Below are 27,754 nucleotides of genomic sequence, written 5' to 3' on the forward strand. Positions count from 1 at the left end.
TGCATCACCAATAAATACAGAAAATAAATTCATGTAGTGTTATGTAAAGCAATACAAATAAGCTAAGACAAGAGCTTTCAACAGGAGAGACAATAATGCCTGATGCAGAAATATGAGGTGGCTGCCATCTTGCACTGTGCATAAGCAAGCCCTGTCCCATTCTACCCTGCTCCCACTCCCTGTCTGTCTTCTTCTGGGTCCAAATGGACTCATGCGCCAATGATTGCATGTCAATTGGATGTGCCTAAAATGGCCACCGCATATATACAAAATTAGATGTGTGGGTGGGAAAGGGAGTCACACTTCCAAAAAGATATGCTACAGGTGTTTGCCACAATCACCTTAAATGCACTGGATGGAAACTAAACTGTGTTCCCTGTCAGTTTTTAAATCACCAGCTTTCTCCTTGAACAGCCTTTCCAACACTGTCATCAAGGCACTTAAGAACCTAAGAAAAGCCTGCTGGATCAGGCCAATGGCCCATCTAATCCAGCATGCTGTTCTTGCAGTGGCCAACCAGATGCTTGTGGGAAACATCTAGTGGTTTCCAGCAACTGGCGTTCAGAAGCATTTACTGTCTCCAACTATGGAGGCAAACATAGCCATTGTGGCTTGCAGCCATCAATAGCACTGACCTTCTCCATGAATTTGCCCAATCCTCTTTTAAGGGCATCCAAGTTGACGGCTACCACAACCTCCTGCAAGTTCCATCATTTAACTATAGACGATGTGTGTGAAGAAGTACTTTCTTTTACACTTAGCAACTGTGAGTCACATTTGAGCCCTAAACGAATGAAGATTGGTTTGGTCCACTCTTGTGGTCTGTCTGCATTTTCTCCATAGACAACTCACACCCAAGCTGCTCCCCTTGAGCTGAGAGCCACAGGACGAGAGCCCTTGGAATCCTGCCCTTCACGTTTGTGACTTTTGGCTGATGCCAAAGTCTTATGCCCTGAAAGGTGTGGTCCTTAAATAATTCATGGGGAGGTGGGAAATGAAACGCAGTGGCCTCAGTCCCAGGTGAGTCCTCTGTCAGTAAACACACCAGGTCCTCCTTCCTTCCCTTTGGGTCAGTGTCACCCTTCTTGCTTGAAAATGGAGCCAACCCAGGTGGGTGAAGCCTGACTTGACTCCAGATATACAGGAGGAGAGCGATAACCCTCTCCTATCAAATCTTCACATTCCAAGGCTCATATATTATCTGCATTGGGTGCCCTTTACAGATGAAATCTGGCCAGCGGTTCACTTTCACACAGAGTGAGACATGCAGCCCTCTCTCCTCTTGTGATTCCCAGGACCTGGTATCCAGAGGCATCCAGAGGCATATAATAATAATAATAATTTTTTGTACCCCGCCCATCTGACTGGGTCTCCACAGCCACTCTCTGTGGCTTCCAACAAAGTTTAAAAATACATTAAAATGTCACACATTAAAATTTTATCTGAACAGGGCTGCTTTCAGATGTCTTCTAAATGTCAGGTAGTCTTTGACATCTGATGGGAGGGCGTTCCACAGGGCGGGCACCACGACCGAGAAGGCCTTCTGCCTGGTTCCCTGTAGCTTTGCTTCTCGCAGTGAGGGAACTGCTAGAAGGCCCTTGCCGCTGGACCTCAGTGTCCGGGCAGAACGATGCGGGTGGAGACGCTCCTTCAGGTATACTGGGCTGAGGCTGTTTAGGGCTTTAAAGGTCAACACCAACACTTTGAATTGTGCTCAGAAACGTCCTGGGAGCCAATGTAGGTCTTTCAAGACTGGTGTTATGTGGTCTTGGTAGTTGCCCCCAGTCACCAGTCTAGCTGCCGCATTCTGGATTAGTTGTAGCATTGCAGTAGTCCAAGCGGGAGATAACTAGAGCATGCACCACTCTGGCAAGACAGTCCGTATACTTGGAAGTATATGGACAGACATACTTGGAAGTCCCTGCTACTGTCTTTTGCTCTGTGGGTGCTTATTGGGTGTGGGTGGTAGGAACGCGGCAGGCAGACTTCTTGTCTGTCAGGGGAGAAAGAAAACCAAATGCAGACCTCCAAAATCCAGAAGGGTGGAAGTGTGACATGCACAGACCTCCAGAGAGGAAAAGGAAAACCCAAAAAACATATCCCCCTGCCCCATAGGAGAGGGAGGAATCCAAGAAGGACTCAGATCCCCTGAGAGATGTTGAACATTTACAAAGCAAACACATACCCCCAGGAGGAGGGAACAGAAGGAACACACAGGAGGCTATTCCCCCCCAACCCTTGAGATCCCTTAAGAGGAGGACAAAGAAACACACATCTTATTCTAATCAAGTCCCTCTTCCTCAACTGGTTTATATGCTTACTTTTAAAAAAATGTGTTTGCAGTATTGTGTACAAATGCAGTATGGTACCACTTTAAACAATCATGGCTTCCTGCAAAGAATCCTGGGAACTGCAGTTCATTCAGGGTGCTGAGAATTGTTAGGGGAATTGTTCTATTTCCCTCAGGGGGTACAATGCCCAGAGATCCCTGGGAAGAGGGGTTGCAGAGGGTTCCTGTGCACTGAGGAGACGTTCAGGTGCCAACATTTGCCACATTGGGGCATACCAGCATCACAATTACCTTTTGGTGGTTTCATTAGAAAGGCCAGTGATGGAATTGCTTAGCAAACACCTATTGATCTCATTGACTTTGGTAAGTTTGCTTTCATTGAACCATTGTTCAACAATGTATCAGATCCATTAATCATCTCTTTCATTCCAGGATCAGGGCTTCAGTTCTTTCCTTAAGACCTAATTTTCTTCCATCCAACCGACTTGAGATGGAAATTAAATGGACACAACTAAGCTGTGTTTCTTTGGCACAATTTGCAATAAGATCTGCATTGCCCTGTATTTGCAAGACTGTTGGGCAAGATATGTCCTTGATTGCTTCCCAGCTCAACTCAAAGCGCTGCTACCTATATAAACCTTGGATCCAAATATCTGAACATGGAAACACAGAAAGCTCCCTTGGACCTTCTACACCGACAGGAGATGCTCTACCAATTGAGCTACAGTCCTCCCTCAATGGCCTGCTCTGCCATTTTCTCATATTCTAAGTCACATTGAGTTCTACATCTCAGGGTCACTGCCTTTGGAAGTAAGGGGACTGGTTATGAGGAAGGTTCCATTTTGCTTGCATTTAAATGAGAAATTACCTTATTCATATTTTTTGAACCAAAAAACCAAACCAAAACACAAAGAGCCTTCAAAATTCACCCCCTCCAAAATTTGCAATGCAGTTCTCAAGCCAAACAATATCTGTACAGTGGTACCTCTGGTTGTGAACTTAATTCGTTCTTAACCTGAAATCGTTCTTAACCTGAGGTACCACTTTAGCTAACAGGGCCTCCTGCTGCCACCGCATGGCCGCTGCGTGATTTCTGTTCTCATCCTGAGGTAAAGTTCTTAACCCGAGGTACTACTTCTGGGTTAACGGAGTCTGTAACCTGAAATGTTTGTAACCCGAGGTACCACTGTATACATACACTGAAAGAAAATGTGCATAACTTAAGGGGAAATTGCTTGCAAAAATGTGAATATTAGTCAAAATGTGTCTAGTAGGAGTAATATTCATGGAAATGCTAATGAATTTTCTTCAGGATTCCCGCCCCCCTCACCCAAAGCGCGAATTGCTACAGAAATGTTGAAAAAATGAATTTAAGATTGGGAAGCTGAGAAACTGAGAGAAAGCAAAATTGACACTTTCATCAATCCCTACCAGGAAGAATGTCTTTTCAGTGGTGCCAACCCCGGCTGTGAAATGCCCTCCTCCAGGGGAGAACTTACCTGGCACGTACTTCATTATCATTTCAATGCCAGGCAAGGTCCTTTTAATTTTTTTAGGTTTTTAAACATTACATACTTTTAGAGGGGGTTGTTAATTTAAAAAATCTTTTCGGCTGTTGTCAGTTGATTAGCGTTTACCCTGTGCAGTTATTTTATTATCCATATTTGTTCTGCATTTTCTTTTACTTTTTTACTGGCTATTGAAGCATAATTTGGGCATGCCTCTTATGAATGAATGTGCAGTGAGGCCTAGCAACTGTTTTAGAGCCTAGAATGGTTGTTGTAGAAATCCCTCACTAGTGGGCACCATTTTACTTCCTCTAAAACCCTTCAGTACAGGGCACTGTGGGAAAATGTAAACAATAGCACCTGGCCCAATAGTTCTTAAAGACCTTGACTAAACGTCTCTACAATTCCCTCACATATTAGCCCCATCCCATTTCCTAGACTCTTGAACTCTCTTCATGGAGAAGCGAAACTTAGCTTACCCCTATTCTAAATTCCCTTAAGGAACCTCTAGGAGGGTCTACTGTTGGCTGAGCCAGAATATGACTATCAACCTGACATAAGAACATATAAAGAGCCTGCTGGGTCAGGTCATTGGCTTACCTCGTTCAGCATCCCATTCTCACAGTAGCCAACAAGATTTCTGTGGGAATTCCACGAGCAGCACTCAAGCAGTATCTCTTCCTGTGGCTTCCAGCAACTGGTATTCAGAAGCAACTCTGGAAGGAGAGTTTCTTCTTCTTCTTCTTCTTCTTCTTCTTCTTCTTCTTCTTCAGCAATCACTCATAGCCAAATAAGATTGTCTTCCATGAACACGGTTTTAACAGTGAGTCCGTAAGTGACTGTGGAGGCCGATTCTGGATCCACATGTACTTCCACAGTGGGGACAGAGGTTTCTGGGTGGGGGTTGATCATGGTGAGGGTTTGCCAACTGTGCCTTCTTCTTTGCACGTTTCTCCCTTTCATCCTGACTTTGAGCATCTTCAAAGCCCATGACACCTTGGGTAAAGGCCAAACAGGCCAATGGAAGTAGAGCATAGTCCTCATGGCTAGTAGCCATGGACCACCCTTTCCTCAATGAATTTGTCTAATCATCTTTTAAAACCATCCACGTTGGTGGCCACCACTGCCTGCTGTGAGAACAAGTTCCATAGTTTAAGCATGTGCTGCATGAAGAAGACCTGAAGCTTCCAAAGGGTTTTGAGGACTGAGGCCTAGGTCACACGGCCAGGGTTTGGGATAGGTGCGAGTCCCTCCTTAGGAGAAAACATTTGGGAAATTGGAGGGCAGGTTTGGGCATGGCACTAAAAACCACATATCTATGAGGACTACATCAAAATGCATACCTTCCGTCTCTTTGCTCTGTTCTCTAGAATTATGTCACCACTCCATTGTCTGTCAGATATGATCTAGGCTTCAGTTATCCATTTCACGTACATTGCTTTGAGCATAGCATTTACTTTTTCCCCACTCTCAGATCTGACTTTCGGAACCGGAACGCACGTTCCAAGTGGGAGTTGCCAGCGATTTGCGAGGATTTTGCTAGAAGGAATGTGAAATGTTAGTTTACAAAAAGATAACTCGGCTATTAAAGCCAACAGCCCCTTTAAAAGCAAACACCCTATTAAAATATAGGAACAGTTTATAGTGTAAATAAAATTGAGGCTATGGATTATTTAAAGATAAAAGATTTTAGGACCGAGTGATGATGAGATAAAAATATATTTAATTGCGCCATGTCCCCCCCCCTCCCCGCACACCTCCTTCCTAAAGTGAAGTTCAAAGAAGACACTCAGAGGAAGACGTTAAAATCTATTTTGCTTCTACAGCTGCATAATTGTGATTTGGCTTTTATTTTCCAATCTGAATCGGATTTCTGCAGAGAGAGAGGGCGAGATGTGCTTAAGCTCATAAATGGCAGAATTTATCTTGCTTGTGAATCTATACAGTGGGAACGAGAGGAAGACGTTCCCTTCAAGATCCATCTCCCGAGCTGAGTGACAGACGCAATAATTCCTTCTATTAGTCAGATCCATTGTCTTTATTTTGCATGGAGCACTACTGCGTTACTGAGGTAGACTTCCACGGCAATGCATATTTTAAGGGTTATTTGGCAACACAAGTAAAGCTAAAAGTAGCCTCTTAATCTAATTAATTGACATTTCTGAATTGTGCTTTCACAACAACACATGGTTTCATGTTCTGGGTTTTAGCACTTGTCAAGCTTTTTCGGAGAATGTTTTGGTCAGGATGACAAGATAATTCATGACTGAGGCTCTGAGCTGGAGAAGTGTTTAAGGCTATAATGATTTATTATCATCACAGAATAACAAAATTTACAAAGCACTTGATCGGAATTTTTTTTTGGGGGGGGATAAGTTTTCCAGCACAGTAGAAAAAACACAGGAAATGGTGCAGCAGGGGCACATTGAGTGAGGGGGCAGCTAAGGTGCATGTGTGGGTGGACCGATAATTTATTTATTTATATGAGAATATTTATAGCCCCCTACCTTTTCGGTAGTGTGAGCAAAATCCACCAGGAGGCTTCCAGATTAAAACATCATAAAACATAGAGCATCATAAAGTACATTAAGACAATAAAGCAGCAGACAGCAACATTAAACCAAAATCAAATAGCAATAAAACTGCATAACAGTCCAATTCAATACCGGCGGTAACTAAAAGCCAGCAGCACTATCTATTTTTATTATATTTTTTTAAAAAAAATGTGGGCAGAAATATAACCATTTTTAAATGGCCCCTAAAATGTAGCACATGTGGCACCAGGCAAACACCTCTAGAAAGGGAATTCTGCAGGTGAGGGGCCACCACAGAGAAGAACCTGTGCCCAACAGCTGCCTGCCTCACTTCCCATGGTAGAGGCCCAATCAAGAAATAGCCTTGCAAACAAAGAATGACCTTGCAAACAAATATGTATGACTGCAATGGGGGGGGGGGACATTAAAAGTACCTGTATGTTAATCATAGATTAATAGAATTGTTGTAGTTCTGTGGTTGTGGAACAATGGCCTAAAAATCCAGGTCAACTTTCCAGTGCTTCTATTGCATCCAGTGTATTTCCAGAAAAATTCCAACATTTTAGTACTTAGAATCATAGAATTATAAAGTTGGAAGGGACACCTGGTCCACTCCCTGCAATGCAGGAATCACAGCTAAAGAAGCTAATCTTTAGCTAATCACAGCTAAAGATGCTAAAGAGGCTATCCAACCTCTGCTTTAAAACTTTCAATGAAGGAGAGTCCATTACCTTTCAAGGGAGCCCATTCCACTGTTGAACAGCTCTTACCATCAGAAAGTTATTCCTAAGGTTTAGTTGGAATCTCCTGTCATTTGAATCCATTGGTTCAGGTCCTATCCTCTGGAGCAGCAGAAAGCAAGCTTGCTCTATCTTGCATGTGACAGCCCTACAGGTATTTGGAGAGGGCTTGAGTTAGGGCTGAGCTACACATTCCACAGAACAAATTTGGATGGTAGCTTGAGAGGAGGCAGAATTCTGGTCTGTAACACCATCACTCCATGGGGCGGAGGGAACCTACTTTTGAATCTCCCCCAAGCACACCTTGTGTCAGTCATGTTGTACATTACAGAGATGGATATCCCACCATGGGGCCATGTTTGGGAGGTCAGAGCATTCATTGTATGCCGAAAACAAAATGGTGGCAACTATTTGTGGTCTTCATCATGATAGTGATGGGGAAGTCACTCATATCTTGACACGGGGGAGAAATTAATTGCAATTTGTCTTTAAAGGCAAAGCTACCTGGTTTGTACTTTCTGAAACAATTGCAAGAAGCAAAACACAGCCATCCTATGAAATTTTCACTTCTCCGAAAATTCAGTTCTCCAACCATGCAATATGTACAAAAGTGTATATGCAAAGCTAAAACATTTATTAAGCTTCAAATATTGGGGGGGGGTATTTTGCACTCTGCACTAGGTATTCTATAATCTGTATAATTGGATCTTGTTATTTACTTAAAGTTGTTCTGTTCAGTTGAAATCAATAAAAATGATTTTTAAAATAACATATGCTGTTTTAAGGGACCCTATGTTATTTTATGGGAATTTGCTTCGCAAAAATGTGTTTATTAGGTCAAAATACATACAGATGTGCATATTAGGAGAAATTCAGATTAAAGCAGTGCTGAGTTTTCATAAGGACTTTAAAAAGTTGTAGAAATGTGGAGAACTGAACTTCAGATTGGGAAACGAGAAACTAAGTGAAACTATAAATGATAGATTTGTCCATTCCAACTTGCATCCAAACATCAGAAAAGGGATCCCTCATTATCTCTCCACCCTACCACAGAAAATGGCAATAAAATGCAACCTAGGGTTGAAGGCACACAAGGTCATCTTGCTGAAGCAAAGGAGGTCTAGGTCTAGTCCAGGGGTCAGCAAGGTTTACGGATCATTCCCACGGAGATTGTCCGTGGGCTGGACTGGCACAGCGCGATGCCGGAAATCACTTCTGCGCATGCCCAGATGCCGGAAATTGCTCCTGTGCAGAAGCGATTTTTGGCGTCTGGACATGCGCAGACGCCGTTTTCCAGTATCTGTGCTTGTGTAGATGCAATTTCTGGCACCGCTCAGAGAGTCCCCACACCACGCTGCGCCGGTTTAGCACAGCACACTCACTGAAAGTGCGGCTTGGTTTGGGGGCAGCTTGTGGGCCGGTAAAACAGTCTTCATGGGTTGCATTCGGCCCTTGGGCCACATGTTCCCAACCCCTGGTCTAGTTGGTGCCTGGATAGAATTTCAGGGACTCTGGGAATGCAAAGCGCCTTGGGTTCTATGATGGACGAAAGGAGGCATAAAAAATAGAAGAAAACCAATTCATCCATCAATCCATCCAGTAGAATTCCTTTATTTTTTTAAGATACCGAAGTGAGGTAGGAGCAAGGATTCTGAAAAAAAGAAGTCCATGTCTTCTGCTGCACTCCGAAACATAACAGAGATTACAAGCCCCTTAACAAAATATATAAACGTGCTGACATTTGCAGACTCTCTGTGTATTACCACGCAAAGGAATCATGCAACATCACTCCTTAATTCACTTCATCTTTATTCCTCGTGACAGGGCCAGACTCTCTGAGACAAAATGTCTGACTCGAAATGCATTTGTACTTATTCTCTCTGTGCTTCCATAATTTGCTTATTATGTAATTAAAGAGCTAGAAACCTGGGGCACTGGTTAGTCTGAGATGAAGTTTTGACAGTTATTTCAGCGCTCAGTAGAGAAGTCACTCTGGCTGTGTGACGATGTCGCTGCCCTGAAGTCTTTCTCTCTCCCCTCCTCCCATTTTTTAGCTGTTGTGTGACAACTATTCAATGCAGACCTCCATGGAACACAAAAGTGTTATGGTGAGATGATGAAAGATGGAACAAGCTTGTCTTCTGCGGCTCCAAAGGGGAGGACCTGAGCCAAAGGATTCAAATGACAAGACAGGAGATTCCGGCTGAACATTAGTAAGAACTTTCATGATGGTAAGAACTGTTTGACAGTGGAATGGACTCCCTTGGAAGGTGGTAGATTCTCCTTCATTAGATGGCCATTTGTCAGGGATTCTTTAGTTGTGATTCCTGCATTGCCAGAGTTAGACTAGTTGACTGTTGGGATCCCATCCAACTCCACAATTTTATGATTCTATGTAGTTTGGACAGTGATAGCAGAAGATCTGTGGTTTTACAATACTCCGACAATGTTGGAAGGGGCTGTTTTAAATTATGAAAATGCTGATGTTTTATATGACTTTCTCATTTATATCTTTTAATTTTATGGTATAAAGAATTTATGGTGTTGGTTTTTTTTAAAAAAGTAAGTCACCTGGAGACCTTCTTAGATAACAAGTAACCAATTAATAATGATCATAATCATACCACAATCCTATGTATCCTATGTATCTTTCAGAAGTCAAACACAGGGGCCAAACCTATATCTATCTATCTATAATCTATCTATCATCTATCTATCATCTATATATCTACCTATCATCTATCTATATCTATATCTATATCTATCATCTATCTATCTATCTATCTATCTATCTATCTATCTATCTATCTATCTATCATCTATCATCTATCATCTATCTATCTATCTATCATCTATCTATCTATCATCTATCTATCTATCTATCATCTATCTATCTATCTATCATCTATCTATCTATATCTATCTATCTATCTATCATCTATCTATCTATCTATCTATCTATCTATCATCTATCATCTATCTATCTATCATCTATCTATCTATCATCTATCTATCTAGTTCAACCACCATAGAAGACTCTCTTCCACTTCTTCTTCTGCATTTCAGAGCTACTTTGTGCTAGGAAGGCAGAACAAACTCAGGTGGGTTTGCAGAACCTGGACCAGAAATTCTTTAACCATGTGCAATGCTGCTCTACTCAGTCCTGTGCAGCCTCATACTAGCTTAGAGGAGCCTTTTCAGGAAGCCAGAAAGAGCAAGGAACATAAGAAACTTTCTTATAACAAGTCATACCCACTGGAACATCTAGCTTTGCTGATGTACTGATCACCAGTGGATCTCCAAGGTTTCAGACTGGTACATGTCTTTCCCAGTGCTGCCTAGAGACACCAAGGATTGAACCTGGGACCTTCTGCATGCAAAGTAGATGCTCTAACATGGAGCCATGGCCTTCCTGTGTTTGGTGAGGCCATGGTCAGTTAAGGAGTAGCTCAACACTTTGCCCTAGTTCCTCAACACACATCTGAGAACTAGGCTGCAAGCTTTCCACAGGCTTCCTCTATCTTCCAAAGGGCACAGTTTCCAACTAGGTGTTGAAACCCCTCAGAATTTAGGCCTTGAGGACATGCATTTCCTTTTGGATTTTGTTCCGTACCTTAAAGCCCTTGCCTAGGGAGTACTGCCGGGGGGGGGGGGAGCAACAGTGCAACATATTTGCATCAGAGCTAGGCCTCACCAGATGGACCTTGAGAAGGCCTCAACCTCTTCTGTGCACTGATCCTGCAAGGATGCATCAAAGCTTCTGGGAAGGGCTGTGACAACTTGTCATTTGCTAAAGTCCCTAAACATGCACACAGTACACAGAGAAACACACACACAATCCTTCCATTATTTTCATACCATGTATTGATGGTATACGTTAAATTTGGCTCTGAGGAATCAGAGGCTACTCCAATGGATTAGAGAACATTGTGCAAAAGGGTCACCAGCATGGGGAAAGTAGTCCCAAAGCCAGCTCTTATGCACCAGTGCTTCGCGATAGCACTGCTTAAGACTGGCTTGATGATCAGAAGGCACATGAGAATCTGTAGTGTCCAGATTTGGAAGAGCACAGCACAATGAGGGTCTACCTTAGAGTGAACACAAATTTATTTACCAGTATTTTAATCTTTTGCCGACATCTCTAGAGCACTACAATTTGTGTTGTCTGCACGCTTCCCTATAATTAAGAGCTGATCATTTGCTTGCACTGATTTTTATCTTCCTGTTGGTTTCAGTTAGATCCCTCTAGATGAAGAGAAGCAGCATGGAAATATTGAGGGCTCAAAAGGAGCCTGACTCTGAACATTTTAAAGAGAGTGTTAGGGGAAAGCCTTGAATGTCGTCAAAGCTCGACAGCAGATCAGCCGTCAGTTCAGAATGTGACGGACCCATGTAAAGAGTCGGACAGGTTCATTCTGTGCCAGGCGATCTCTCCATACGGCCCCCGAGTCAGTCTTGAGCAGAGTGTGTTGTCAAGGATAAGTCTGGTAGTGACACTTGCGTCAATCTCCAGGACTGAGTCAGGATCTGTGATGAAGGGGACACAATCTCTTAAGTCAGCTGAAGATAGACAACTGGATATGAATCCTGTAAGGACCTCAGACTGTAAGTTCCTTGACAGTTGCCAGAGAAGGAAACTCTTCATGAGAGAGTTGCCAGCAGAGCCTGTACTGCTTTCTTTCAAGATGGCACTCCCATCAAGTTGTTATAAGGATAGTTATACTGGAGGTTTGCTAAATCAGATGATTGCTACAACCCATTTTGATCCAGTTGTCATCAACAGCTTGAACTAGGCAGTCTTTTCTAGACTCAAACGTTTTGCAGTTTCTTCTGTTCTCTCTATTTTCGGGGTGGAGAACTTCAGGCCCAAGGGCTGAATGTGGTCCCCAAACCCCTCTTTCTGGCCCTTAAAATCCTTCCAAGGCCACATCCTGTCTCCACACACACACACACACTTGCTTCCTAGACCACACTCCCAACCAGCCTTGGCTTCTATCCTCCTTGGCTGCATCCACACAGCACTTAATTCCATTTCCGCCGTTGTTTCCTGAACAGTTGACTTCCGCATAATATTTGAGCTTCCACATAACATAAAAGCCACTCCCAGAAATATAGTGGAATTCAGTGCAAGCACCTGTTTCCATGTGCTTTGCTTCCAGAAAAAATCCATTTGCAAATTGCATGAAAATTTCCTATGTTCCTATTGCTCACTTACTAACTACAGTGGTACCTCTAGTTACGAACGCTTCTGGTTACGAACACTTCAGGTTATGAGCTCTGCTAACCCAGAAATAGCTCCTCCTGGTTGCAAACTTTGCCCCAGGATGTGAACGAAAATCGTGCGCTAGAGGCACGTGCACAGGGGGAGACCCCATTATTGAAAGTGTGCCTCAGGATAAGAATAGTTTCAGCTTAAGAACGGACCTCTGGAATGAATTAAGTTCGTAACCAGTAGTACCACTGTAGTGGTTTTGTGCCCTTTTTGTTGTTGTTGCAGAATATGACAGGCATGAGATACGGAGGTTCCAAACCGAAGGTTAGATCAGAGCCCACGGGAGTCACCTGCCTTCCTGTCAATAAGAAACCACAGGGCTCTTGTGCTCAGTTCCTGCTTGTGAGTTTCCCATATGGAGATTTGGCCAGCCACTGTGAGAACAGGATGCTGGTCTTGGTGAGGCACTGGTCCGCTTCAGCAGGGCTCTTCTTTTGTTTTATGCTAATTGCCTCCAGTTACAAATGCTGGATTGGAGCCAACATTGTGTTGTACCTATCAATTCATTGACAAAAGCTCCCATTAATAAATGAGCAAATTGTTTCCCCCCTCATCGAAGTGGGTTAATGCATTCTCTCAGAGCCCTGCGTGCCCACCTTTTATATTTCACGACAAACAGCAAATCACTCTTTTGTTCAAACACTTTATTTATCGGCTTGGGATCTTGGTTATACTTGACACTGTGTATTTAAATTTGCCACAAACAAGAGAGGGAGGAATCAACAGAGCGCTGCGTGGAGAGTTCCCATGAGCCAGAAGATATGTAGCACACCGAAGATTGATTCCATCGCACTTCGATTAGCTGGAGAATTGCGGTGCGCTTAACTAACTTGCAGGGTGATCTGGGGGAAGCAGGCTCTCTGAGTGTAATTAAATGATAAGTTCACATTCAAGGGACAATTGTAAGTTACAGGGGCTGTCATACACAATGCCAAAAATAGGCTGTCTCATGATGGATACCCTTATTAACAGCTACACGTCTCTCTCCTCGTAGGATGTGGCTGTGGAACTCCGCAAGGGCTTAGGCCTCTTTGATGCCAACATCCCTGCAGATTTTTTTTAAAATTAAAGATACATACAAAAGAAAACTAAACAGAAAGCAAAATAAAACTGTTAGCCCAAGTAGGCGTCATTATTCATTATAGGGGAATGGCCTCATTTTTTTATTTTTAATCTCTGATGCCCAACTATTTCCAGGCAGGGTTGGGAGAGAACCCTAGGGAGGCCACTGCCAATCAGTGTAGATAATATTGAGCTAGACGGCCATTAATTTGACTCAGTATGAGGCAGTTTGCCATGTTCTCATATTCTACTTCCCTCAATATAACTGGAAATCTGTGTCTTAAATAACCAATGCTGGGATGCTTTAAAGAGCGAGAAGATCAGCTGGTCTGCATCACAGACCAAGCACCACAGAGTTCATTTGGACCACACATTTTGGCCATAGAGGCCAACAGCGGGAACTCACTCTTGTCAGGCCTTTACACAAGTCCCTTTGTTGCCATGGAGACAAGGGAGCTGGGTAGCTCTCTTAGTGGCTGCTTACCAGGAAGTGATGTTGTGACTGAAGGTTAACCAGGATGGAAGGTCCAAAAGGTGAAGAGCAGGGCTGGAAGCTTGAGAAGGAGGAGGTGATGAAAGGAGTTTTGGGAAGGGGAGGTTGGTCAGATAAGAGTAAAGTGGCTGAGTCTCAAAGGCTCTAATGGCTAGGGGTTGGTAATGGAGTCCCATACCATTTAGAGGGCTACATGTTGCTCATTCCTGACCTACAAAGATCAGAGGGGTCAGTGGACATGATCAACCTTCTGCCTGGGACCACCACCTGAAGAAATACATCCCTTGGAGATGCTGCAGTGTCAGGGGCACCAGTGCATCCTGACTGGTCCCACCCTTTTAGCTTCAAACCTTCCTGGACCATCCCGGGATCCCAGAAGCCATGGCAGTGGCCTCTCTGAGTAGACACCTAGAGCCAAAGGCAGCTGAAGGTTGCTCATCCCTGACTGCGACTCAGAAAGGGGAAAACAGACGCTGCACATAGTCTGGATTGGGTCCCTACTGACACTTCGGGAAGGTATGGGGCAGCAGGAATGGCTATAAAGCTGCTTAGTTGAGGCCTACCAGTTGCTGGAGCAACACCTAGGCTTGCCATATTTCAAAAAGTTAAAATCTGGACACCCCCAAAATTGTTGAGCTTTTTAAAGGAAAACACTAAAATTGCTGAGCTTTATTTTTAGGGAAAAGCCGCAACTGACCCCGCATGGGGAGGCCCGCCATCATCGTTAACCCTTCTGTGTAATAACGCAGCAGTCATAACTAGTGCCCCTCATTCCCCTAGAGACCAATGCCCACCCTGGATGGCCTGCCTGCCTGCTTCCATTGGCAGGCACCTCTGGCCATTACTGACCCACTCTCCCTTCCTGCTGCTGCCTGCAAGGAGCCCACCCTGCCTCCTGCAACCATAGAGTCACCTCAGGCCAAGGGTGGAGGGTGGGGGGAGTCTATTCTGCTAGGGCTACAGGCCACCCAACCTCCCTGGATCACAGAGTTCATGGAAATTGAAAGCAATGCTCTCACTTCTGGTTTCCGGACTAACACACAGAGAGACATACACACTTGCACACGAACCCACGTTGCCTCCCTTTTGGCTGCCGGAGATGGGGGAGCTGTTGGGCAGGAGCGTTTGCACCTTGTGGCCAGGAGGGCAGGCTCAGAGGTATGGGAAAGGTGTCCCAGGTGCTGGCACTGTGTCACCACCATGTGCCGAAGTGCCACCACTGCCTGGCACACCATTCATGCCTCGGAGAAGAGGTTCCCAGATGGGGCAGCCCCGCATGGCTAAGCAAGGGAGGCAATGGCCAGCACCAACAGCAGTGGCGTCATGGGTGGCTGGAGCCCTCACCATACACCCTGCAAAAAAACCCCAGGAAAGCCCCCAGAAAAAATCCCCCCGACACATTTTAGGCATCTGATTTCCATACATTTCTGAAATTTTCCGGACATATGGCAAGCTTGGGCCAACACCCTTTCTTGCTTTTTTTGGTGACTTCATTGCTGAACAGCTCCCCCTTGTATCTGAGACACCTTGGTGCTTCACCTGCTGGACAGTTCCCCAGCCTTACTTAGAAGAACAGGACTCTGAGCTGCACAGCAGTGGTGGCAGGAATATGACAGCCTAGCCCTAGCCCATGGGTAGGCAAACAAAGGCTCGGGGGCTGGATCCGGCCCGATTGCCTTCTAAATGTGGCCCGTGGACGGTCTGGGAATCAGCGTATTTTTACATGAGTAGAATATGTCCTTTTATTTAAAATGCATCTCTGGGTTATTTGTGGGGCATAGGAATTCGTTCATTTCCCGCCAAAAAATATATTCTGCCCCCCCACAAGGTCTGAGGGACAGTGGACTGGTCCCCTGCTGAAAAAGTTTGCTGACCCCTGGTAGCCCATTGAAATCTGAGCACCACTTTTGCAACTAGTTTTCAAAATAACTACTTTTGGGGGATGAAATCAAGGTTAATGATGAACGCACCAGTATTTTATTATTTTGTAAAATTTATGCACTGCTTGGTTGGTTAACTTCAAAGCAGTTAACAGAAAAGATGAAACAGTTATCAATAAGAAAAAAACCAACAACAATAATTTATAACTTCCAAAAATTTAAAATAACAATAGACTGAAAACAGATTTAAAACTTGCATCAACTTTGTAAACATCTGGATAGGCTTCTCTAACCAAAAATATTTTTGGTGGGCACCAAAAATGACCCAGTGAAGGCACCTGCCTGATATCAATAGGCAGGGAGTTTCAAAGTGTGGGTGCTGCCACACTAAGAGATCACGTTCTTATAGGTGCAGAATGAGTATTATATGGCAAATGCAGTTTGCCATATTGAAGCAGTTGAGTGGGTAAGGCAATCTTGTAGATAAACTGGTCCCAAGTTGTTAAGAGTTTTGTATAGTAATAGCAGCACCTTGAATTTGGCCCGGTAGCAAATTGGCCACGGATGCAGATCTCTGAGCACAGGTGCTATACGCTGAGAAGGCCTCACATCTGTTAGCAATTTTGCACTATAACTTCAGTTTCCAGATGAAGCATGAGGATGTAGAAACAGATAAACACTCATGCACCATTGAAGCAACAACAATAACTTTTGCAGGCCACTGAAAGCCTGAGAAATTGGGCAAGGCTGTTGGCTGAATGGATAGTTTGGTTCATTGGCACGTACCTATGCTGTATAATCTACAAAAGATGGGCTCACATGATGGTCAAAGGACTTGCTGTGCTAGTCTTTTCACATCATGCTCTTCTTTGCCCCGCTTTCTGTAAAACCCACCATCTTTACATGCTCCTAAAAGGTGAAATTATGGGAAGGAATTGCTTTTCCACACCATTTCTGCAGACCCTTCTATTTTGAGCATGCTCAGTTGAAATAAATTGGATTGCCATCCTTCACCCGGGACATACAATACTTGTAGGTTTTGCAAGCCAGCAAGAAGTCATTAATCTATGGCTTTCTACTAAGATGACAGTGATTTTTTTAGATTCGGAGCTCCAGTGGAATATGAATCACAATTGGATGCTGCTGGATAGCTGTCCCAGAAGCTCTGTGATGATCTGTGATGGATCTATAAGACAATAGTTGCAGGGCACTTTTGTATATTGTTAATATGATGCATGATGACGTGGCCAATTATAGCAGGCAAATGTTCAAACAGCATGTCACAACCTGTGTATCAATAGATTAAATCTCTTTTGCCAACAAACAAGTGAAAGGGAGAATACCCTCAACAGAGAACTGTCATTGCAGACAGAAGGTCAGCTGGAATCCACACAACTTCTGCTCCTGGCCCACACCACTGCAACATTATATGCAGAATTTAAGCTCACCTGTTATCATGAGGTTAATACAGCACATTTGGAAAGAAACCTGAGGACCACGATTCAGTGGTAGAGCATCTGCTTTGCATGCAGAAGGTCCAGGTTGAATCCTCGGTATCACAAGGTAGGGCGGGAAGAGACCCCTGGTTTGAAATCCTGGAGAGCTGTTGCCAGTCAGTGTGGACAATACTGAGCTAGAGCTCAGTATAAGGCAGCTTCCTATGCTCCTGTTAACACACACAAACGAGCCGTCAGTGCTGAAGACTGTCCACCTCTGCATAGGAATGTAAGAAGGCTTCATTTCTATTCTGCCCAGTGTTCATCACTTGTAGTGCTGTTTCCATTCTGCTGCAGTTCATATTCCACCCAAAACTATGTTATTCATCTCACTGCCTGCCCTGGCAAAATTATGTAGCTTATGTCTTGGAGAGTTGCCTTCAGTCAGAGTACACAATACTGAGCTAGTCTGACTCTGTATAAGGCAACTTTCTGTATTCCTAATTCATTGTCACTATGCCATTCCGCCCCGTTCATGTCAGTGGAACGGAAATACAATGCAAATGAGGCAAAAGTACATAATCGGCTATGTATCATTTGCAGAATGAAAGTAACAACAGCCGTGAATACCAAATGTATTCACTGGATTTATTTCCAGTGGACAACGTAAGTGATTTCTGTTTCTATTTCTATTTTCAACAAAATTACTTGAAATCCCTCCCTCTGCTCTATGTAACATGGGTTAGTGATAAGCAGAAAGGATATTGTGTAGAGTCAGAGAGACAGACAGACAGACAGAGGTTAAACTATGGAACTCGCTGCCACATGAGGCAATGATGGACACAAACCTATATGGCTTTAAAAGAGGATTTGACAAATTAATGAAGGAGAGGGCTACTAATGGTGACTAGTCTGTAGAAGCCATGGGAGGTGGGTGAGAGTCTTCTTGTGCTTAGGTCCTCCTTCCAGGTTTTGGAACGCAGGTGGCACTGTGGTCTAAACCACTGAGCCTCTTGGGCTTGCTGATCAGAAGGTCAGCGGTTCCAATCCCCGCAATGGGGTGAGCTCCCGTTGCTCTGTCCCAGCTCCTGCCAACCTAGCAGCTCGAAGGCACGCCAAAAAGTGCAAGTAGATAATTAGGTACCGCTGTGGCGGGAAGGTAAACGGCATTTCTGTGTGCTCTGGTTTCTGTCACAGTGTTATGCTGCACCAGAAACAGTTTAGTCATGCTGACCACATGGCCTGGAAAACTGTCTGTGGACAAACACTGACTCCCTTGGCCTGAAAGCGAGATGAGCGCCACAACCCCATAGTCGCCTTTGACTGTACTTAACTGTCCAGGGGTCGTTTACCTTTTGTTTCCTTCCAGGTTTCCCATTGAGGTATCTGACTAGGCACTGCAAGAATTAGATCAGCCAGCAGGCCATTTTTTTATTATTATTCTTATGCGGTAAGTTTTCATAAATAAACCAGCTCTCATTTCTCATGCTATGCAATCAAATGCACTAAAGTCCTTGCCTTGAGCCCACATGGCTGCCTCAGAATGAACTCCTTCTGGAATGCTCTGGTCATTGCAAAGGATTTGCAGGCCCTTGACTTTCCAGTGCCGAGCAAGAATAGTTATGAGGCAACATAAGTGGAGAGAGGTAACCTTTCGGCAGAAATGGGCTTGAGTTAGAACGAAAGGATTGAAAAAGAGTACAATGACCAAAAAAATCTATAAAAATGCAATTGCGCTAATATAATTTTATCACTTATTTAAAAATTTAGTCGACCCAAAAGACTACCAAGTGTGAAATTAAGGAACAGCTCCTCTACTTTTATGGAAATCACTCTTCTTCACTTGTCTAATAGCCTGATTTTGTCAGATCATTTATTTCCATGGTTTTAAAATGAGCTTGACAGACAGAATTTTATAACACCACTTTACTGCAAATAAGAACATCATTTTCCCTTATTAAAACTGAAGCTTAGAGAAAGCATTAAAATTAACAGTTCACTCTGCTTTAACCTTTTGAATACTATTGTGACTTTACACTCTAGACCATATTGGAAGTGAGAGCCCCGTTATTCTGGGGCAGAGCCTTCAGCGAGTGGAACTGCTAAAGGGGTGGGCAGGCTGAGCCCAGCTGGCTGCAAGTCAGCTAACAGTTCTAAGCCTCCGTGCTGGCTGGTTAAAACAAGGAGGTAACATGAGAACATAAGAAGAACCTGCTGGATCAGGCCAATGGCCAGTCTAGCTCAGCATCCTGTTCCCACAGTGGCCAACTAGACTCACAAGCAGGATTCTATCACAACAGCACCCACCCTCCCCTCCTGCAGTTTCTGGCAACCCCCGCTCAGAAACATTGCTGCCTCCAACCATGGAGGCAGGGCATAGCCATGAATTTGTATCTGATGTAATGGACTGGTCAGGTGCGAAGGAGTGATGGAAGGCACCAGCTGGAGAACCCCCAAGGCTCAGAGCCAGGGGGTTGGTGGTGAGATGATGATGAGGGAGAAGAGGGAGCAGACCGGGAAGAGGAGGTATTGGAAGCTGAGGAGGAAACAGGGTTTAGTGAGCAGGAAGAGCATTCAGTGAGCAGAGAGAAGAAGAAGAAGAAGAAGAAGAAGAAGAAGAAGAAGAAGAAGAAGAAGAAGAAGAAAAGTTTGGATTTGATATCCTGCTTTATCACTCTCCTTAAGGAGTCTCAAAGCAGCTCACAATCTCCTTTCCCTTCCTCCCCCACAACGAACACTCTGTGAGGTGAGTGGGGCTGAGAGACTTCAGAGAAGTGTGATTAGCCCAAGGTCACCCAGCAGCTGCATGTGGAGGAGCGGAGATACGAACCCGGTTCCCCAGATTACGAGTCTACCTCTCTTAACCACTACACCACACTGGCAGAGAGCAGAACCAGAGGCAGAAGAGGAGGCTGCGGGGGGGGGGGGGGCAGAGACAGAGAGGAGAAGAAGAAGGAGAAGAAGAAATTTTATTTATACCCCACCCTCCCCGGGTGGCTAACCCCAAATATATACATATACAAATATATATACATATGTATGTGTGTGTGTGCGTGCACACATGCATACATACATATACATATACATATGCATATACATATGCATATAGTGTATATATATGCATTAAAAACACAAAATCAAACAATTAGTTTAAAATACAATTTGAATCACATTTATAATCAAAAGTGGGAACCCACGAATCATAACCATAGGGGTAAGGAATTAAAAGTTCACCAGGCCCGGCCACCTGTGCTGGTCCCATATGGGCTGTTAGAAAGAGCCAAGGAGGCCACTTACATACAGGGTCCTATAGAAAGAAGGGGGTCAGACTGGGCCCGGACCAAAGGCCTGCTGGAACAGCTTCATCTTGCAGGTCCTGCGGAAAGATGTCAGATCCCGCAGGGCCCTGGTCACTTGTGACAGAGCGTTCCACCAGACTGGGGCCAGGAATAAAAAGTTTCTGGCCTTGGTCGAGGCTAGTCTAACCTCCTTGAGGCCCAGTACCTCCATAGTATTATTGTTTGTAGACCATAAGGTCCTCCATGGGCCATACCAGGAGAGGCAGTCCTGTAATTACAAGGGTCCTGGATAAGACAGGCTGCTGAAGAAGCCAGGGAGTCTCTCCCTCCTCCTGCAACCAGCTCCCTTCCCCCTTGTCTCCCAGAACCTGAAGAGGTATGAAGAGGGTGGAGCAATGGAGCCTCAGATTGCTTGGGAAGGAACCAGAAGAGGAGGAGCCTTAGGGAGCTGTGGGAAGGACCTTCAGTCCTCACAACTGCCTCATAAGGGCAGAGTTGCTGTTCTCACTAGGTCTGGCCTCCTGGTCCGTCTTGTTTCTTTGACTAAAGAGTCAAGTCCACTGAAGCCATGTTAGCTATTGCTGACCTGCTCCTGGCACCCATCCTTGTCACCAATCCACTTTGAAAGCCATCTTGGTTGGTGGCCATCATTGCCTCCTGTGGGACTATGGACTGCATTAAGAAGAACTTCTTTTTAGCTACCCTGAAATCTTCCAACATCCAGCTTCATTGGATGTCCACAACTTCTAGTGTTATGAGAAAGGGCGGGAAACTTTTCTCTCTCTATTTTCTCCATGCCATGCATAATTATGTAAACTTCTATCATGTTGCCTAATCTCTGAATGAAAAAGGTCCCAAACGTGGCAACTTTCATTCAGGAGAAGTAGAAAGGGAGCATAAGGGACCTGTTGTGATGAGGACCTACTTCCTCAAGGTAATTGAACACAGGCCTTCTCTCGCTCTCGCTCTCCCCACCTCTCTCACAGAAGACTCAGTTCAGAGGGTTCTCCCACATCAGACCACCACCTTTATGAAGCTAAGCAAGTCTGGATCTGGACACTGCCTAGGTAGAGGGCATGCAGGTCCCCTTGAGTCCCATGATGGAAGGAAGGTGGGATAGAAATGTGAGAAAATTAGGAAACAGATTATTTATTTATTATAAAAATGGCACCTAACCAATTTGCATAAGAGCCTTCTCTGCCCTGCAAATGTCTGTAACATCCCACTCAGGCAAGTACCTAAAAATGCCCACTCCAATTCAATTTACATCAGGCAAGCAAACACCACAGTGGCTATTTTGCTTATCAAAAGGGTCTATCTTTCTCCTGCGAGCTGCTGTTTATCCCAGGAAAGGGATTCTCTCTCTTTCTTTTTCTTTTGAGTACCAAAAAAACTCCTACTGATTTTTGAGGCCACTGACAGATGATGGATCGTCTCCAATATTGCTGAGTCTAGCTCAATTTTTGAGGTGAAAATCTTCCCTCTGTCTCTTTTTCAAAGAGTAATGACACAAACAGAAGTGCAGCTGGACTCTTCCAACAGTGGTAGATTCACTGGCGGTGGCGTAAATCAAATTTTACCCATGCTTCCACCTCATATTTTTACTTGCCAGCATTGCTCATAACCGCTCGCTCAGGTGGTATTTGGTGGTTGTGTTTTATATGGGGCCAGTAGAAGCGTTTTATGATGGTGGCGAGAGTGTTTGTGGAGTCTCTAGGGAAGAGCTCTGCAAAGGCATGTGGATCCTCTTTTAAGCTGGACATGCAAATCCAGCTGCTTTGGGATGAATGTGTACAGAAGGGGCTCACTATATAAACTTCAATGTTGTTGTTAGCATCGCATTGCCAACACACTTTAAAGAACACTTAGAACACAGCATTGTGGAGAAAAGGGTTATATTTATTAAATACAACATCTTAGAGGATCCACAAATCGAAGTAGCCAATCAAAATACAGCCAGGGCAGGAAGTTCCCTTAAGACAGGAATGACCAGGTCACTCCTCTCTCCTGAGCATGATGCCTGTGGCCTTGGAGAAAAGGATTTGAAGGAATACTTCCTGCTTGCTTTGGATAACTTGATCATGTGACTTGATAAGTGCGTTGTGGCCCTGCTGGCTCGATGTGCACCCCAACATGCCTGCCAAACCCAGAGGGCATCCCAAATGACCTCACACAAGGTGACCAGAGTGTCTCAGTTATTTACCCCACTATCTCTTGAGTTGATTTAGTTGCCTGGACTGACAGCCAATTAAAGCAATACATACAACATCTTTCCAACAAATTACTTCCAACAGTATGAAGCAGGTGAAAAAGAGGAGTCCCAAGGCCAGTTAGGGGTTCCCTACAAAATCCCTGCTTGGCTCCCAAAGGGGGTACTAACCAAAACCCATACTGCATAGGGAGTGTGCTCTGAAGAGAAGACTGGAGTGTTTGGAGAGGAGCAAGCCTGACAAAGGTGTTCTCTCAAATCCACTAGAACGTGTGGGACAACCAATGAAGCTGAATGTTGTAAGATTCAAGGCAGAGAACAGAAAGTCCTTCTTCACCCAGTGCATAGTTAAACGAGGAAACACCTTCCCACAGGAGACAGTAATGGCCACCAACTTGGATGGCTTTAAAAGAGGATTGGACAAATTGGACTATGGTCTATTGATGGCTATTAGTCATGATGGCTGTGCTCTGCCCTCCATAGTTGGGGGCACCACTGCTTCTGAATTTCAGGTGCTGGAAATTGCAGGAGGGGAGAGTGCTCTTGTGCTCAAATCCTGCTTGCAGGATCCCCACAAGAGGCATCTGGTTGGCCACTGTGAGAACAGGATGCTGGACCAGATGGGTCATTGGTCTAATCCAGCAGGATCTTCTTATGCTCTTATGTAAATCTATTGGCACACATTTTCACAGGGGCCAAAAATACCCTTCCCCTGGGAGAGACAACCTGAACCTCCTTTCCTGAGGGGAATCCAGGTTTGGCAAATTACCCTCCACACAATTGTGTGAGAATGGCATTGTTATCATTGCAGGTCTGTTGGGCCTTTTCATCCTCCAAATAAAGAGACACTCTGCTGGAAAGAAGAGAAGAAACTCACCTGCATCTCCACCGGCATTCACAGAAGCTCTTCCAATTTAGCCTGAGTCCTAATTGTTGTATTCTTTGGGTGTGATTAAACCATCAGTCCTGGACTTCAGGTATCAATCCTCCCGATGGAAGACCCAAGGCGAAGAATCAAATTGCCACTTTGCCCTCTGGACTGAGAATCAAATAAAGAAATTTGCTTCAATGAGGTACCAGGGATTTCTCTCTCTCTCTCTCTCTCTCTCTCTCTCTCTCTCTCTCTCTCTCCTGGAGTGGAGTGGAGTGGAGTCTCAGAAACTTTGCCAGAAAACTTTTGATTCTGATAGCAAATGATACTTGATGGGAAGAGTCAGCTTTTGAGAGATCTTGCATCGGGAAGCACGGTGAATGACTTTGGGGCCGTCCTCACCGCTCTCTCTGCCTCACAACCTCACTGGATATTTCTGAGGGGGGAAATGCAGAGTGGGAAGCCCCATATGCTATCCTAAGCCCCTTGGGGGGAAAGGTGGGATATTTAATAAATTTCAAAAGCTAGACCAGAGTTTCCTAGGCTCTAGTACTATGCTGAAGGAAATCAGCCCTGAGTGCTCACTGGAAGGACAGATCCTGAAAGCTGAGGCTCCAATATTTTGGGCACCTCATGAGAAGAGAAGACTCCCTGGAAAAGACCCTGATGTTGGGAAAGATGGAGGGCACAAGGAGAAGGGGACTACAGAGGACGAGATGGTTGGACAGTGTTCTCGAAGCTACCAGCATGAGTTTGACCAAACTGCAGGAGGCAGTGGAAGAGAGGAGTGCCTGGTGTGCTGTGGTCCATGGGGTCACAAGGAGTCAGACATGACTAAACGACTAAACAACAACATTACTATGCTGAGAGTTCACTGGGAAGAAAGATTAATTGTTAACCACTCTGGGAATTGTATGTCTGAGAGGGGAAAAGGGGAACCCTAACAACTCTTAGTACCCTGAACAAACTACAGCTCCCATGATTCTTTTTTTTGGGGGGGGGGGAGGAATGTGGCTATTTAAAGCAGCGTCCTAGCACTTCAAACGTATGGTGTGAACATGGCCTCACTTTCACAATAGAGGGAGCACTCCAAAGAGCGCCTTTTCTTGTGAGTGCCCAAGCTCTCTGTTCAAATTAAAGAGAGGGCTGTAACAAAAAGCCAACCTCAAGTGCCTGCCTGGGTTTACAGATGATGTGAGAAAGATAAGTTTCTATTAGCAATCCCTTGGCAACAAGATGGAAACCAATGTGTCTTGCTGTTTCCCAACCCTGGGGATGCTCTTCAGAAAAAAGAACGGCCGTGAAAACTTAAAAAATATCTTATTGTCAACTCTGGCTGTAACAGCCAATTAGCTATCCAGTGGTCTAGTGTGCCATAGATATACCATCAATCCATAATGAATATGTGTCCTACAACTGTTCAGAAAAGACACAACAAGAAATATAACAGCTGCAGTAACAGGTGGCAAGCAAGTGGTGATTGAAAGAGCTGGATACAGCAAGGAGGCTTTGATCAGCTGACAGCCCTCCCAAAATATTCAGGTTAAAAGGAAGGGAGAGGGGGACATTTATCCTTAGAACAATATAAGAGGGAGTCTGTGATCCAGACTGCATGGGGAGATGTAGCTGGTGGTCCAGGGAATGGTTCTGCCTACAGAGGGTTGGACTAAATGGTGTCGCAATTCTGTTGGTTTCCTTGGGGGTGCAAGATGTAGACTGTTGCAGCTGCAGCAGCTCTTCTTTGTGTTACAAATTCTGCTTTTGGAGGTGCCAGCAGGACTCTGAGCAAAAGCATACAATCATCAAATTGTAGAGTTGAAAAAGACCCCAAGGGTCTTGCAGTCCAACGCCCAGTAATGCAGTAATCACAGCAAATATGTGGCAGTGTAGCCTCACCTCCGAACAGAAGTGCTTCTATTCAAGGTGTTAGCCAACCATCCCATCCTCCTGGATAGCATCTCACGTACCCCTCAACTGTCCTGATTTGACTGGGACATCCCAGAATCACAGAAGCTATCCTGGCTTCTGACTGGATCTTGCTCTCACGTGAGCCACGTGAGCCAAAATACGTTGCCATGGCAAGAAAGATGTTGCACTCCCTGCTCCTTCGCGAACCAGAACTCAGGAAGATAGAGCCCTCCTGCTCTCAGTGCTGTCGGGAGAAGGGGCAGAGATGGGATGTCTCCTTCCTCTGCTTCCTCAGAAACATCTATTTAATTAGAGTTTAGAAAACCCTGTATTGAATATTAGCCCCGTGCCCTGACTTGATTTGGGGACAGACCTAGGTGGAGTATTCTCTTGGTCGGTCTGGATCGAGGTGGGGGCTATGCACAGCCCTGAAGTTCAGTCCTCATTGGGCTGTGTGTGTGCGCCCTCTTTTGGGTAGGGGGGTCTTTAAAATCGGGGTTGTACTTCTGCATCCCTTGGGGTTCATTTGAGTTTACTGTCACCTCCCTCTTGTTTCCCAATGGAACCATATGACTGTAAGCCTGTTGGTACAGGGCAGCAAGTGCAGTATTAAAAGGAGTGGTTATTTTACATGCTCCAAAATGCTGGTTAGCAGACAATTCTTTCCCCCAGCCCACTTTGCATAATGCAGAAAACTGGGGCCTTAGGAGAGGGCTATTGATGGTTACTAGCCATGATGGCTATGCTCTGTCTCCACAGCTGGAAGTAGCAATGCTTCTGAATGCCAGTTGCTGGAGGCCACAGGAAGAGACAGTTCTCTTGTGCTTGGGACGTACTTGCTAGTTTCTGGCAGGCATTTGGTTGGCCTCTGTGAGAATAGGATGCTGGATTAGATGGGCCATTGGCCTGATCAGGCAGCCTCTTCTTATGTTGTTAGGATATGAAAAAGTAACAACAACAACAACCCAGCATAAAAAGACATTTTCCACAATCTGTGGAATTGTTCTGAACATGCAGGTAAGAATACAAAACAAGGTTTCAGCAGCACAAAGCATGAAATGATGGCCCAGAAGCGCTGATTTGTGGATTTGAATATGCTAGTCCTGGTAACAATTTGAGAGTCCATCTAAAATTCCATTATGACGGATCTTGGCTTCAAAACATGCATTTCACAAACCATAATCCAGCCGAGGGCAGAATCGAAGGGTGAGAGGAATTGTAATCTTTCCGAAGGCAATCAAAGATTTGAGCATGCTAAACTCTCATTCGGATCATGTCCTGTATGCCAAGGGAAATCCACAAGGCCCGAAGTGAAGACCAAATTTCAGTCCAGGAATACAAGGTTGCAAATTTCCCCATGGGTTAAGGTGGCGGGGGCGGTGTGGAAAGGAAAAAGACTGCAGCCCAGGATGATATTTCACAATATTTTCTTTCATGCACTTGAAATAACCTGCTTGCTTTTGTCACCTGCTCTTTATAAACCATTGAAAAGTTGTCACTAGCCTTCCCCAGCCCCTACCCCAAGTGGCAGCAGCTTCATTGGGCAAGACAGTCAGCGAAAGGAGCTGTGTGCAGAGGACATTTCCATTTTCCTCCTTTTATAAATGCTCCAGAATTTTGCAGACCTCAGGAGAGCATCTTGAAAATTGCAGAAAGATTAAAGCTTCTGGGGAGGGGGGAGCGGGGCGAGCGTAAGGGATGGGTCTGCATAAAATGATGCAGGATGATAAACGGTAGTTATAAACTGATGTCACTTCATCTCTTTCAGTTGATTGATGCTGCTTAGGAGCTGGATCTAGGATGTGGATCTAGACTTTCCCTAGACCTTTAGCATATGTTTCTAAACCAGGGATGAGGAACCCGTGGCCGTGAACCTGGAGGCAGCAATGGCCACCAACTCAGATGGCTTTTAAAGAAGATCTGATAAATCCGTGGAGATGGAATCACCAATGGCTACTAGCCATGGTGGCTGTGCTCTGCCTCCATAGTTGGAGGCAGCAATGATTGCACATACCAGTTGCTGGAAACCACAGGAGGGAAGAGGGCTCTTGTGATTGGTTCCTGCTTGCGAGTTCCCCCCAGGTATCTGGGGGGAGAACAAGATGATGGACTAAATGGGCCATTGGTCTGATCCAGCACACTCTTCTTATGTTCTGATGGCCCTCCAGGTGTTTTTGGACTGCAGCACCCATCAGTCCTGACCATTGAGTATGATGGCTGGGGTTGACATCAGTGGGGGGGGGTCACTATTT

The sequence above is a fragment of the Podarcis tiliguerta genome, assembly GCF_965153285.1.
Source record: "Podarcis tiliguerta genome assembly, chromosome: 8".
Classification (NCBI taxonomy): domain Eukaryota; kingdom Metazoa; phylum Chordata; class Lepidosauria; order Squamata; family Lacertidae; genus Podarcis; species Podarcis tiliguerta.